General features: G+C 40.9%; 1 protein-coding gene across 3 annotated transcripts in view; it reads right to left on the minus strand.

The window, feature by feature from the left end:
* The window catches only part of LIN28B (lin-28 homolog B), an 89,954-nt gene that overhangs the window by 48,432 nt on the left and 25,378 nt on the right, over positions 1–16,144 (minus strand). The window contains exon 1 of one of the 3 annotated variants that reach the window (XR_011149958.1): positions 5,322–5,440. The exons of the other annotated variants lie outside the window; for them this stretch is intronic. The gene's annotated coding sequence lies outside the window, so the exon portion shown is untranslated. Of the gene's footprint in view, positions 1–5,321; positions 5,441–16,144 lie in introns of those variants that run through there. 3 annotated transcript variants of the gene reach the window in all.

Consider the following 16,144-nt stretch of genomic DNA (forward strand, 5'->3'; position numbering starts at 1 on the left):
CGCAGAGGTCGAAACAACCCATTCCTGCAGCTCATCTATTACATGAAGAAAGGCGGTATCATACAGAATCCTAGACCTTTTCTCTTTCCCTTCTGGGGGGGGGGGGGGGGGGGGAAAGAAAGAAGAAAAACAAAGAGTGGGCCACCAGAAAAGCCATGAATACCAACAAGTCCAGTTCATCCATTTCTTCAGAAAGGATACAAATACAGCAAAATCTGCAAGATGGATTTGGCTAAGCTGTCTCCTGTCAGGCATCTCTCCTCTAAGTTTAATGGTGAGGACAGAACACAGCATGGCTATGCTTGATTCATTTTAAAAAACATGCTGAATATACTGAAACACAGTTCTCTTCTAGCAGATCTAAAAATTAGCCAACCTCAAAGTACATCATTCCACAGAGGTGGAAATCAAAAGCACAGGAAGGTGCAATGTACAGTCTGCTGCATTTTTCGAGTACTGAAAATCTACGCTTGTAGAAAGCACAGAGTCAATGTAGAGTTATGTCACCTAAACCACAGTTTCCTCCAGATACATTACACCTTTCTGGTGTTGTTAACCACATTTTCAGAAACAACTGCAGCACCTCTATTTTCCATGCCTGCCCTATGATGTCTGAGAGTTTCATTTCTGTGCTCCTCTATACACCCCCATGCACAATGACATGAGAATGACAATCCCCTGTGTCAAGAGATGTTTAAGCTATATAAAGGTTTCTTATCTACGTCCCTCACCACCTCCCACCATCCCAAGACACTGCATAGAATTAAAAATAAATTAGGCCCAGATTGTGATCTACTAATTCAGATGTAGCAGGATGTCTCTCTGCACATGCACCTTTCCCTTCCTCTGCAAAAAAGTAATCTTTTCTTACTGAGAGTAATCTTTTCTTACCGTAGACCTTTAATATCCATCTCCGAGGAAGCTGTTCTTAACTTTTAAATTGTATACCAGCTGCAAAACAGTACCAGGAAAATTCTGAGAAAGCAGTTCATCCACCTTTCTGTAACCCCTCACATGAGAAAACAAAGCAGTTCACATTTCACTGGTAAACAGAAGAATGGCTAACACTGTGGGCAGCTACAGGAGCCACAGGCTGACACTAAAAATACCCTACATTTTAAACAAATGATTCAGCAAATCAGCATACATATGGAGTCCTGAACCTGTTCATCTCGCCCCATTGCCATGGCAAAACATATCCCGATTATCCCGACCTGCCTCTTTCTTCCTGAAGAGTAGTGTATCAGGTTGCCACCAAGAACTCTGCAGTCCAAAAGGGGAACAGAAGGTTAGGGTGAGGGTAGCAGGGTTGTGTTGGTAGACACAGGCTAATACTCAACCAGGACAAAAAGAATCTTACTTGTGAGCTGTAAGTTGAGGTAGGACTCTGGGGTGGGAAGGATGGAGGTAAGAGAGAGGATGGTTGTTGGATCCTGATGGAACTTAGCAACTGGACTTTCTCAACAGGCCAGGGACAAGGTGGTGGAAGGGCTGGGTAATGCCAAAAGACATGGGCTGGTACCTTTCAAGGTATGGGCTAGCGCAATGGCCTGGCTGACGACTGAAGCTAAAAGCAAGCTGTGAAAAAGAAGTGGCCGGCAGTTACAGAATCTACAGTTCTCAAAGCCCCAGACAGGCCAACTCCGCCCTCTTCCCAGTCAAGTACTGGGAACAGAAAGAAGGTTTACAGGCCAATCATGACTTGGGCCATGCTGGCAGTCCACCCCTGCCCCTACCTCCTTTTTTCTCATCCTCTCCAGCTACCTATGGGCTGGAGTCTGAAAAACTGTCCTCATATCAACTTCCACCCTCTCCAGGCCCTGGGCTGAGAACTGGAGCCTGCCAGCCCAGAACAGCACCATAAGTGCAACTTCACCTCAGAAATCCGAGGTCATGCTGCAGAGAATGCTTTCTGAAAACTACCATCAGCTCCTTTAGTGCAAAGCCCCTCCATGCTTCAATGACCTCTTCTAATTCTTCAGAGAAAAACGTTGTCTGCTCGAAAGCTCCTGAGAGCCAGGGAGTGAGGGAGTAAGTGAACATGCATGGTATTTTAGCAAACTGAGAGTAACCATGCCCTAAGCAATTCCAAGGCAAAAATCCATTATCTTGTAAACAGACACCTCTCTCGAACTATCCACCAGCTTTTGGGCAAATACAGTTTTTACTTTTATGGTACAGGTGTCCTTGCTTCCCATCAAGGACTCAAATTGCACTGTGCAAGGTTCTACACAAGTGACAAAAGAAGCCATCCACAGGCAACACATCAATGCTGCTAAATCATTTGGAGGGTCAGAACCCATATTTACAATCTATTTTTTAATTCCATTTACTTAATATGCTGATATACAAGCAAAACACAAAAATAAAATATTGGTTAGAGTATTTGTTTACTAAAATCAAAGTCGCCACACACAAGAATAAAACAGGAATATCTGACAAAATTGGTGGGGTTCAAATGTTGTTGCTTATAAAACAAGTAATAAATAGGCTGAAATTTTTATTGGGGATGGTTAGTTCTTTTCACAACATTATCTGTACTGTAAAATGAAAACCCTTTTCCCTTTACAATAAAAGCAAAATTAACAACAACATTTATACTATATTAACAATTCCTAACTTATGATTCAAGGTCTCTAGTACTTTCATGATTCCTTAATTATGGCTTCCTTAGCTATTCTTGTACAGCAGATTATACACATTTACTCAATTTTTTTTTTAGAACTAGATAATCTAGCATGACATCAGTTCTACCAACTTATAGGCAGCTATATTTTCATTTGATACAATTTTATCAGAATTACAAGCATCTACTAGGTATGCAGATATGTGAACAAAAGAACACATTTGGTTTGGATGAAGAATGAGCACAAGGTTATTTTATACTTCAAACCTTAATCACTTTTTTTTGAGGGAAGAGAGTGGCAGATGATCTAAATACATGTCAAGGTACTAGATAGCAGTGAAACTAGTAATAAATGTCTAGCTGGACGTAACAGGAAATGAGTGGGTGACTTCAAATTAAACTGTTTTTTAGAAATACACAGCAGGGGGAGGAGATAGCACTGAGGATTCAAAAAGTGCCTTGACCTTAGCAGCACCTTTAACTTAGTATTTGGGAGAACATTCAAGTTTTAATTTTTCCATGAACTAATTCCATAAACAGCTGCATTTTCAAAACTGACAGAAATTATTGGTTTGGAGCTACTTCTGTTATCAAACCTATATTCTGTTACAGAAGACACAATCTGTATTTCAACAAAACACTTCTGAATTTACAGTGATAAAAATGAGAAAACAGCATTTAAGGCAAAACCATTCTCAAGCACATGGGAGGCAGATTAAAGTGATTTTTATGGAAGAGGACTAAGGATTTTAATTATAAAAGATAAATTGTTTAATGTTAGCATAGATATTGGAGAGGTACTAAGAAATGCTTGAAAAACTTTGCTTTTAAAATACTGTTTTATTACTGTGGTTATGATTATGCTGATTTAGGTAGGAAGTAATTGGGAAATTGGAACATCACGCATACAGCTGCATCCATCAAATCACAGTAATGTTGGCTTTAGCTCATATTGCAGAAAATACAAGACTACTTAAATATTATTTAAGACTCCATTATTGAATCTGTCATTTTTATGTCCTAATTTTAGCATGCTCTGGCAAAGAATGTAAATGTTTTCTGAGGCCTCCTGAAAGAAGGTCAGACCAGCTGCAGCAGGAAGACACAAATGGGTTCCTTAAGGACAAGTCCTTCCTCTTGCAATGTGCTGACACAGCTCCCATCAACACTCATGGAGGAGAGCAGACCCAGAAGTATCAGCCTGCTAATTCTGAATGTGTTTGCTTTGTGGGTTGATTACACCTCAGACACGCCAGACACATCTCATTATGAAACCCAGGCAGATGACTAGTTCTGATGCAGTTGTAAGGCAAACAATCCATGGGAGAAATCCTTCCAAACACACATTTATGGTTTATTTGCCTCACCTAGTAACATCCTTCCAATATCTGTCCTTCTTTCAATACCAGAAGCCTGTTGTTTCACAGGGCACTGGTGGCATGTATGGTACACTCAGGTTTCCCCTCCCTGTCAGGGACACAGAGCCTGGCTGACAAAAGGAGCACAAACAATGAGTATATTCTCTTCCAGATACCCTTTCCAGGCCAAGGGATCACAAGACCAGGCTTTGCAATAGTTACGTTTTCCTAATTTCCAAGAAGTTTATTTCTATTGTACCCATCTGTAATAAGATTAAATCAGTCATAATTCTATTATTCCTCCAAGTTCTGGCTGAAGACTTTTCTTCCTCGTAACATTACGCCTCATATGGGAGAAAAAAACGAGAACTATATAAAATTTTTCACTACAACATATTGATGTTTCCATTCAGTCTTTTTGCTGCATTAGCGTAATGGTCTGTTCTCACAGACATCCATAACACCAGTGTAAGTTTCCAGCCCTCCCCTTCCCTACCCACACCAACAGCTCAGCACCCCCAAAAAACTGAAATCCATAATAAACAAAACACAGCCTGAAATCTCTACCATTTATATTACTCCTTTACAGGTCCAATAAAAATGGCCTGCTCCTCGAGCTGTTTGCTTTTAATACCAGAAGTAAACAAACTCCAGGCTTCAGTTTTATTGGACTGTTTGAAAGAAAAAGCTCTGAAGGCTAAAATCAGAGCTACATCATATAGTAACTATAATGCAAGAAACCCAGCTGAGTTGTAGGAAACAATAAATTCTGTGCACTACTTCTTTTTCTAGACTCCTTTCAGTGACATATGACCATCCTCACAACATTTATTTTCTGGCTGCTATGTAAGATGCAGCCATTTGCAGCTGAAAGGACAACACATTACGGAATAGAAGGGGGCAAGTAGTAGGTGATCATAAAAATCAGGTGATAAATTAAAGTGAGAGAAATGAAAAAGGGTTAGACTTGTCAGGTATGTGGCTTCAGCTTCAGTATCATCTATGTGTTCCTCCTTGACTGTACAAACCCAGTATTCCCTCATCACAGTTCATACACATGTGTATGAGCATGTGAAAACACACATGTAATTTAAAGCCAACTCCATAGCCTAGCTTCATCAAATTGATAAATCAAACAGCACCCACATTAAACACCAGGCCACACAAAATGTCCATTACAAAGTATAATAAAGGTTAGCTACAAAGCTCCTGCTGGCAGAAAACATGACTTGTCAATAACTTGAGTTCTGCACATGTCTCTTGTACATACTAAGCTATGGCAGAACAGGTATGTTGCAGTATTTAACCACAAAGGCTCTTTTAAATCCAGGCAGTACCTACGCTGGATGTATGTGCCCAGCAGTTCTTGCAGCAGCAGCTCCTACAGAGGTACCCATTGAGAGAGCAAGCAAGCAGGATCAGGAAGAAAGCTACAGGAGAAGGAAGACTTCTGAGCCATTGCTCAAGCACTGGTTAAATTAACTCTAATGGTCATCAGTAGATTCACCTGAGCATGGGCCAACATCCATTTGTGCAGTCTTTGACTCTCGGTTATGGCTATAAATAGCTGTGAAGATTCAGGGAAGCAAATGAGGAACAATCACCTATGTGTGGGGATGACTCAGGCTTTGGTAGAAGATGTTAGATGAAATTGTTATGTGAAATAGCTGTGCTCTCTTTCCACCAGGTGTGGATAGCTGGAGAACACACCTTTTAATCCTAGCCAGATTTCGCACACTCAGTCATAAAACTATCCCCACCTTCAGGTGGGGACTCAAAGCTGCTACAGATAAGAACGTGGATGATCAGGATCTAACAGTTCTTGGGTCATCCAGGCTCCATGCAATAAGAGGGAGGAAATACAGACTGACTGTAGGTTCCTCTCCTGCAGTGCAAGAGGAGGCCCAAGAGCCATGGGGTACACAGGGATAAGCTGGCGAGCAGACCTGCCTGCCTTGGCCACACGGGAATGTGAACAACAGAGCGCCTCATTTTCTCTTACAGAACAGATATAGCACAAAAGGCATAAGTAGATAAGCAGTTAAAAATGTCACTGACCAAAGACAATGAAGGTATCAATGTGATGCTAAGATCTCCTCTGTAAAAATGTTTCAGCAATTTTGGATAAAGCAATAAATATGTCTAATTAGAGAGGCACAGTCTAAGAAAATGTTCTGTGGCAGAGCTCTTGCAATTCTGTTCACAATGCTGACAAATTTAACCCAATAAATCTGCTTTTTGGGTGCTTTAAAGGCTAAACAAGCACACTACTAATGTCTTTATCTACAAAGAAGTAGTGCATTAATTCCAGAAGGTGACAACCACCTTACACAGCAGGAAGAAGATGACAAAGCTTTGTACTACCTCTTCAGTGTCAGAGAACACAATGATTATCCAAGAGTGAATATGAGGTACTGCATGAAGTACTGCATGAAGAGCTGGCAGGCTGTGCAGCAACGTACCCACAGGCACTGTGACACAGCACAGCTCGTCAGGAGACTGGACACCATAGGCGTGAAGTGTACTCAGAATACATTTCCACAGCCTGGAGAAACACTAGCACAGAGAAATAACCACAGACAAAACAACCACCTCTCCCAAGAACAGTAAGTATCATGGGCTACAGGAGTGAGTAGGCTTGGTAAACACTCTGATGATGAGCTAAATGTGCTCATGGACAGAGACATGGGAGAAGAAAACTAAATCAAACAAACAAAACAACACAAAACTTAGGATAATGACTAATTTTGAGACTAGTCTGACATAATTTATCTCACTTTCCTGAACAATTCAATTCAATAGATCTTAAGGACAAATTAGCAAAACAGCTTTTTTTCTTTATAGCTACATGGTACTTTTGCACATCCTGGACCACTGAGGTGTGTGAAAAGTTATTTTAAGAAAGCAAGGAAATCATAAGATTATGTTCATGATTAGTCACCTGTCAGGTTTCTGCAGTTCATATCGCACGTGGGATTTCTTATGGCTGGTTTTGTTCTGTAAACATGGGAATATTTTTCAGAGTATCCAGGTGCATAAATGTCTGTTATATAGACAGGCAAGACATTTTTAAGATAAGAAATTGAAAACAGATATTTACAAGAAAATACAAAGTCAAGACTGCAAAAAATTAAAGCCTTGATTGTTAGGTTTTTTTGAAGTTAATACATATTAACTTGATTAATCACACTCAAGTGTTTCCAGAGAAATAAGCCCCTAAAGCTAACAACAAACATGGGAAACTTAAAAGTGAGAGAGGGGACAGCTCCTGACAGTTAGGACGTTTAAACACATAGAGAAGAGACAACAGATGCAGAGCTGGAAGATACATGATTTCCACAGACTCAAGACCCCAGGTTTCCCTCCTGTAAGCAACTAAAACTAGGAATACCTGAAGATGCAAGAATTAGTCTCATATCAGTAAAATGTTTGTATTTTCAACTCAGCTGTTGATTTAGAAGAGAGCTAAAGAAGTAAAAATCATTGAAATGATACCACAGCACAGCTTCAAGACCTCGTATTTTCTTCTCAAATGACATAACCTAATGTGAATGAGAAGCTTCCTTAGAGAGTAAAAATGGGGATTGACTGCTTTCCCATCGACACAGCTTTCAAAAACTAAAAATCTTGCTGTCCTGTCTTACAAAGGGCACAGAAGAAAAATGGGCATCTAAAAACTTTTCTTTCTCGTCAAAGAAAACATACTGTGAATGTACTCACAGATAATTAAGTCACAGGTATCTCTCCCGGGAAATAATGCTCTTATCCAATCCATTTTTCATTACCTGATATGATAGAGGGCTTATCACACATAAAATCAAAACCAGTAGCGAAGCCATTTGTTGTCTGGAAAAAGGACACAGAACTGGCTACATATGATCAGTCAACTAAGCACATGGCCAGGGCAGTGACAGAGACTGGGACAAATCCTAGGATCCAGGATAAAGTAACATGGATCTTCTAGTTGGAAAAAGTAAAAATTAACAGTGGAGAATGAAAAAGGTCGTTCTCAAAGGAAAGGGCAGGGTCACTGCTCAGAAACTAGAGAGGTGGACAGGCCAAAGAGACTTCATCGAAGCCATCTAGAGAAAATGGGTGTTACTTAGCCCAGGAAATTACACAGCACTGCCCTTCAGTCACATGCTCTCTGGCTTGTGGATTTTAAGATGCTTTTCCCTCTGTTGCTTTTAGTTCTATAAAAACTATACTTCTGTTTTAAGGTCATTTCTGGTCACTGATTAACACACCACTGCTCTTAAGGGAAAAAAATGGCAGTTGTGAGCCCAGTTGCACTTGCTGAGCAGGAACATCACGGGATCCTTTTACAAGAGACAGGATGACTCAGGGCCAGGAAGCAGCTGGGTCATGGATTCAGCCTGGGAGAGGCTGGCCAGGTTAGCAGTGCAGCCTGCCTCAGTGTTCGCTAACACATGATGCTTCCCTGTTTAGGGAGTAAAAATTTTGCTGAGGGGACAGGCTTTTGAGTATTGCTAAAAGTTTCTGTAAATACAGAGCCCAGAGCTTGCCTGCTGAAGGTCTGGATTGCTTGCACTTCGAATGCCACTAGTTCATTCCAACACACCAAGTCTCTTTCCTTGCACTGGTGCCTTTGGTTTTCTGCCTTCCTGCCCCAGTAAGGCTTTGTTTATACAAAGATTCACACAGGGCTTGGTCTCAATTACAGCTGGTCATGTTTGAACAACCATCCAAGCCCTTATTCATAGAAAAAGGTATCTTTTTTGGTTGGTCAGAATGGCTCCATGCTTCAAACCAGGATAAAACTCAGAGGAGCCAACAGGAGCTTCACTCATCAAATCTCAGAGTGTAAACTGTCACTACTAAATAGATGGCCACCAATGGTGTTTTTCTGAAATCTGAAGAACTCTCACCCACCAGAATGTTTTATTAATGACCTGATATATATATAAACATTTGCTGCACCTGTTTTGTGTTTTTCTACCTCAAATAGTAGCACTGCATCATTTCTGATACAGCCTACTCCCAAGTCTTGAAAACCTTCTGACTCAATCATCTTAACACCAAGACTATTTTTAGCTTCCTTAACATGCTTCAACTTCAGGGCTTAACTGGAATTTCTAATAAAGAAATGGTAATATGCTTAATAATGTGCTTAGATTTATAAGATATACTAACTGTATTTTATGCTGTAACAACCTGTAATCACAACTGTATGGAATATTGTGGGTTTGTCCCTGATATTTTTCTGCTCCATTACAGTTAATATAAGAAGTTATCCAGGCAAGTTTTTTTGCCAAATATGACATTTCAGTTCTTAAAACAAACCAACCAACCCACTGCAAATGAACTGTTCAAAAAATAAAAATAGCTGGCTCTTTAAAAAGCAGCTTGAATCTACAATATCTTAAGAAATTCCATCAGTATGTGTAGACAAAGACAGGGATATGGATATCTATGTGTAGATACATACGGAGTATCCTATTTTCAGAATATCCTGCTTTCAGAAACTGAGTATTTCTGAAATGACAACACAACTAAAATGATATAAACTCATTACAACTAATTTTTAATTTAAACAATGGCCTTGTCAGGAAAAGGGAGAAACTTTCTTCTGGTCTTCCCTGCTGGAGATGAAGATTCTTTCCTTTACCCGGTTTACCAGGTTTGGCATTCATCTGAGTCATCACTAATTTAGGTAGCAATGTCCACACAAATTTAATTAAAAATTTTGGTTTTAGAACAAGTTTAACTTGCTGAACTGCTTGATGCTGCTGGAGCTTGGGCCAGCACAGAAAGAGCAAAGAAGGTAAGACTGCTCCTTCTAATGCAGCGAATCTGAATGTGCTAAACTATGTCAAATCAGACCCTAAGAGTATCACTTAAATTTAGCTTTAAAAGAGAAATAAAGTTTAGTAATTAAAAGCAATTTCAAAATATTTTTCTTAGTGGAATGTTTTATTTAGGTATTCACATGCTGTGGTCAGAACTCAAGAGGGACAAAGATTAACTCTTCAAGGAAAATTTGGAATTTGTCACAAAACCTTTCTATCAAGAATTACAAAGACCAGTTCAGACCTCTAAAACAAAAAATTCAAAGTTTACTTTGCACTTCAATGGGAAGTAAATTTTTTTGTATTAACATAATATACCCAATCTGCTACCGTGGGGAAACTGCAACACGGGTACCAGACAACGAGGCCCGTGGAAAAGAAATATCTATGGACGGATTCTTGATAGATGTTTCAGAGATGTTTATTTCTCCAGCTGCATGGCCGGGGCTCTGCCGAGGAACTGAGGCAATCACGGGACCCGAGGGTCCTTGCCCGCGCAGGGGAACACAAAACAACCAATGGGGAACGAGGCTGACCAGGGGCAGGGAAACCCCGTGTCCCCCCCAGGGCCCCTCTCCCAGGACCACATGGCAGGGGGGAAGGGACCCCGACATTTCACCTGTTTATTTTTAACAAAAAGAGATTTAACACTTAACATTGAAAACAACTGGATAAACATAACAAGAACAGTTTCAAAACAAAACAAGCCACCCTCCTGAGTCTTTAAATGTCCAAACAGATTCTCTGGAACATCTTAAGGCTGACAGAAGGGAGACAGGACTCTCCTAGCACGCTTTGTGGGGAAACTGAGGCAGGAGAGGGTTTAATTTCTTCCCTCCCCCTCTTTATCCCCCACTCAGCATTGGAAAGGGATTTTTGGGGAAACAATTGGCAAAGGCATGGTTTTGTGAGGGAAACCATGGGTGAAAAAACAGATTGGGAATACACTGGGGGTAATAGGATATAGGATAAAAGGGAAAGGTGGGATTAGGAAAGGGAGACTGTAGGGACTGTTTATAATGCAGATATTGTCTAACATGACTACGATTTTTAGCATATATGCTGCCTTTCACAAAAACACCATCAGGCCCAGTGACCTCTGCTGTTTGTAACCCTTTTCTACCTTGCACAATTTTGAACTCTACTACTTCTGCATCTCCCAAGCTTGGGATGCATTTTTCAGGGTTATTCTTTTTAATAGCAGTTCTATGAACAAATATGTCTTCTTGGTTGTCACATCTTGTTATAAAACCATAATTTTGTTTAACATTATACCATTTTACTATTCCTAAAACCTTAGCTACGATGACTTTTTCCTTTTTCCGAGTGGCTGCTCTTTTCTGTCTCGCTGCGTTTTTGCTTTCTATTTCACTCGCTCCCGTGTTGGAACTCCCAGGGCTGTCAGTGCTGCCGGGGCTGTCGGGGCTGCTCGTGCCTGCACGCTCTTCCCGGGGTCACATTCAGGGCCACACGGGCCGGGCTGGGCCGCGCCGCAGAGCTCCCCGCGCGCCGCTGCCTCCTCTGGTCGCAGCTGCGCTGCCGCCGCCTGGGGCTGCGCCCACATCTCGGCCGGGCCCCCGAGCAACGACCCCCCGGCGCCCTGCTCCAGCGCGCGTTTCGGCTGGGCGCGGCTCTGTTCCACTGCCACCGCTGCTGCCCGCCGTCCACGTGCTGCTCCTCTCACGGGGCTCGCTCCACCACGCGCTGCACGGGGCCGGGCAAGCTCCCGCCACTGCAGCTCCCGCCGCTGCAGCTCGCGTTGCTCCGCCCGCGCACGGGAACTGCCTCGCTGCTGCTCGCAGAGCGCTCGGTCCACGTGGCCTGGGTCACATGGTCCCTGAGCCAGGCTTCCCTTCGCCAAGACACAGCTGACATTGCTCAACAGTCTCGGTAATTAAATAATATTCACAAAAATATTCTTCCATTGGCATATATTTTGACTCAGAAATTAACTGTGTCCAAACGGTCTTCCAGAAGTCTTTGGTAAGAATCAAATCCCAAGAAACGTAGAAAAAGTTCTTAAACAACCATGCCAGGAAACGTTTCAGCTCCTTTTGAGCTTGAATTAAGCTAAAATTTACAAATTGTTGTTCAAGAATCTTTTCAAGTTTAAGATAAATGTCCGTATGCGGCTCAGAGAGCCAAGAGTCTTTCCATGGTTCCTCCATAGTTTAGAGATGGAACAGAAAAACAAAACAAGAAGAGAAATCCAGAGTTTACTCACAAATCAGTCACTGTCCTTAGGGATCGGGGTTCTGTTCGCATAATCCACCATTTGTTACAGTGGGGAAACTGCAACATGCGTATCAATCAACGAGGCCCGTGGAAAAGAAATATCTATGGACTGATTCTTGATAGATGTTTCAGAGATGTTTATTTCTCCAGCCGCATGGCCGGGGCTCTGCCGAGGAACTGAGGCAATCACGGGACCCGAGGGTCCTTGCCCGCGCAGGGGAACACAAAACAACCAATGGGGAACGAGGCTGACCAGGGGCAGGGAAACCCTGTGTCTCCCTCCCAGGGCCCCTCTCCCAGGACCCCATGGCAGGGGGGAGGGCCCCAACATCAATCTATACAATTAAGATCTGGTAAGCTTAGTAACTGATGAGCCAATCAAGACACTAATTTTTTCCAACCCCTTTCTCATGTCATCTTCACACTTCTATTGCCTCTAAAATCATGGATTACTAAGTGCTAACATACTGAATTAGAGATGGCAAGTACTGTTGGATTAAGTTTGAATAAATAGTTGAGCTTCTTAGCAGCTAGGAACTAATATAAAGCAGGAATGAAAAACATTTCTGAAAAAAGATCAAGTTTGTGGAGCAGTGAACCACAGGGCTTTAAAAATTATTGCCATGAGATCCCCCAAAGAGCAATTAAGTGACAAGAAAAGACAGTTCTATGTCAGTACCAGAATTCAGCCTACAGAGCAGCTGATATATAAAATGGTGCTGAGCACACCATGCCGATTCCTCCTGCTCTGCAAAAAGTGTATTATTGATAGCTCACACAGTATTTGGAAAATACATGCAAGAAAACAAAAACTACCATCCTCAGTTCCACTCAGACTGTGGATGTGGCTAAAGTTAAGCACATTCCTTATTCACCATTTTATGAAGAAAAATTTCAGCCTTCTGCAAGAAACAGTAAACCTGACAATCAAACATGTACTCACATTTTAGACTGTAACTGTGGGCTCATCTTCACTACTGCTAAATCAATTGTACTTAACTCAATTACAATGAGGTAATTACATTAACATGAGTCAGTGCATCCACACATGGCATTTGCACGTGTGCTGAGCAAATTGCTGTTACCTCCCACATGGCACAAGTGCTTTGCTCAATCACATTGAACAGGACACAGCTCAGGACACCTTCACCTGCAGTTCAAGGCGCCACACTGCTGTCCAATGCCTCTATCCCACTAGCACAGAGGAGACCTATTGCACAGGTGCCTTTAGCCAGGTACAGACTAACCCCTGTGTGGGTTTACCTACCCACTGTAGTGCCTCTCATGTTCTAAACTTTACTATGTCCTAGTCCTTTCGTAAAGGGAACAAAAATACCCATCTTTGCAATCTGTTACTATTAAACTTAAAGGTAAGGAGAACATTAACAGTAATAAATAATTTTTAACAAATCAACAAACCTCTGTGAGTTACAAAGATTTTACTATTACCATAAACATGGTGATTCATTGGCTCCTGACTGCATCTGCTGGCAGACACATGCGCACCCATTTCAAGTCTCTGTGGTCACAGGCTACATACATGCTTCCAATTAACAGCTTCCGCATCATTCCCTGGCTCTGAAGCAAGGTGGCACAGCATAATTTAACATTCATCTGGCAACATTCTTTCCTTCTCCACTTCTGCTCCATACCCAAAAGACAGGGTGGCTCTGCTCTGACTGCTGGTGGGAGCAATGCCCTCCTCTGTGTGCCAAATGCAGTAGCAGTGGCTGTGGGGAGGGGAAAAAACCAACAGAGAGAGCAACATGCAACCTCTTGCATGATGGAGGATCACACTCCACTGCCTCAGCCTGCTCCTGACCCAGGGTTATTTATCACCAGATGTAGTCTTAAAGCCCAGAGAGTGAGCAATATTGGTTTGTTAACTGGAGAGTTTCTGTTACTGGTCAGGCAGGTGTTTGCAGAAATTACGTATAGCTGGCCCATGCCTTAATTTAAGCAAGAACCCACATCCTGATATCTGTGAGCAAAGCCCAGCAGAGCTCCTCGCCCATCTCTGGATCCTGAGAGAAATCTCTGCACTACCTTTTAATATAGCCAACAATCAGTTGCCAAGAAACTGAATCCATAGTCAGACATGCAAAAATCAGACCTACAGGTCCAGCAAAATAAAGTAATGTAACATGTACTTTCTCTTAAAAGGCTTGTCTGAAGCCACTGAACATGGTATTAAGGAGATTCTTTTATCAGATACTGTACCTAATTCACAAAACTTGCGAATGCCGCTCCTCATTGTACTCTCTCCTCATGTGGAGAACCACGACTGATAAACAAGGAAATGAAATACCGACTGCAGAACACATTCCCTGGTGTTCAGGTGCATGACAAGGTTAACAAATGGTAGTGTTAAAATCCTATCAAAGGGAAGATCAAAATCAAACTAAAGATGGATATGTCTTTGGAGACGTAAGGACAAGTGGAATGAAAGTTTCTTACACTTGTCTCAAGAAGCACTTTCTAAAACACTTTTGAAGAGTTTCATCATGTACTCACTAGGCAGGAGTAAGCATATTTTAGCACAAAAGTACAAGTACCTTCTGCTTAACATTCTGTATTTGAATACACTATTCTACAGAACATGGAACCTAGAATACTAATGCCAAGAAATAGGTTAAATATATTAATATAAGGTTCTAAATTATCATTATTACAAAACACAAAGTTAAGATCAACTTCTGAATAAAAAAGTATATTTATACACAGATCAGAAATGTAATTTCTTAGGAATAAATAAAAGGCATTAATTTGCAAGGACAAATTAATATTTAAATTGTGTCACATGGTTTTCAAAGGCTTATCTTGGGAAAACTTGCTTGAAATGCAAAAAAAATCACAAAGAAAATAATCCTTTTACTGGGTTCTTGCTTGTCTTTTTAGACTGAAAGTGCTTATTCTTATTTCTCTAGTCTTATTTTTTCTGAATTGTAATAACAAATCACAAGAGAAGAAAAGATCTTAACGAAATCTATTTAGGGATTTTTCACAAATAGCTATGCTATCTTTCAAAATTAAATGTCAAACAATCTGTACAAAACTCAAGCCCTGCTTTAAGAGTACTGCATTATTTTACAGAAAAAATCTGCCGACCTCCACTTTCCTTCTGCTGCCTTTGCAGACTCTTTCCTGACTTGTGCACTCGTAATCCAGCAGTAGTATTTTCTGATCTTGCCAGTGTCCTGTGTGGCTACAAGCTCACACAGTGAGGTCAAGAGAGAGCACAACCAGAAAACTTGTGAAAAAAGAAAACAAAATGGAGGAGGGGCGCCCGCAGGAGATGAAGGAAAGCCAGCAGAAATGCCTACAGTGTACAACTACATTTTTCTCAGCTCTCATGAAACAGCATGTCCTCATCGCTACCTGAGAACTTAAAAAAAAAAAAAAAAGATATTAAAGAAAAACCCTTCCTTTGCCAACCTCCAGAACTTTCCAGTGACAATTTGGAAATTATGTATTTATTGTTGGCTATATCCTATTTGTAAAACATCTAGATTTTATTGTACAATGCTGATTCACAAATGCTAAACTGATGGGACAGGAAATAAGAAATAAAATTTATACAGCTTCCTCTTGAAATTAGTGATTTATATATGTTTGCTCAGAAAGGGTAGACATTGTTTCATTTTGTTAAATAAAAAAAAAATCTGTGCTATACAAATACCTTTAAATGGAAATTAAATTCACATTTAATAGTAGTTCTCCAAACATTATTTTCACAACTGACACGCCCTTTAAAAATGTTTTCTCACATGCAGCTTTTTCTTTCTTATATTAAATTTTCCATTTGTTTGCAACATACCCTCCCCCAAGCCCTGAAAAAAAAAGACAAATTGCTTACTGTTCATGTCACTGATGTAACTTATTATAACTATCTGAAATTTGGAAATCGATAATAATTTGAAGAACAACCTACAAATAAAGACAAATGGTATTTTGTTCACTTAACTCAGTCTTTGCTAGAATAATTTGCCAAATAATTTAATTTGTTACAATATGGCAAATATTGATATTCTCCTGATTCTTATCTGTGTGCCAGAAACATCCATACCTACTCTGGTCAGCCTTATATTAAGGCAACTTGTGATCAGCTTTGACTG

Source organism: Aphelocoma coerulescens, chromosome 3 (genome assembly GCF_041296385.1).
Source record: "Aphelocoma coerulescens isolate FSJ_1873_10779 chromosome 3, UR_Acoe_1.0, whole genome shotgun sequence".
Classification (NCBI taxonomy): domain Eukaryota; kingdom Metazoa; phylum Chordata; class Aves; order Passeriformes; family Corvidae; genus Aphelocoma; species Aphelocoma coerulescens.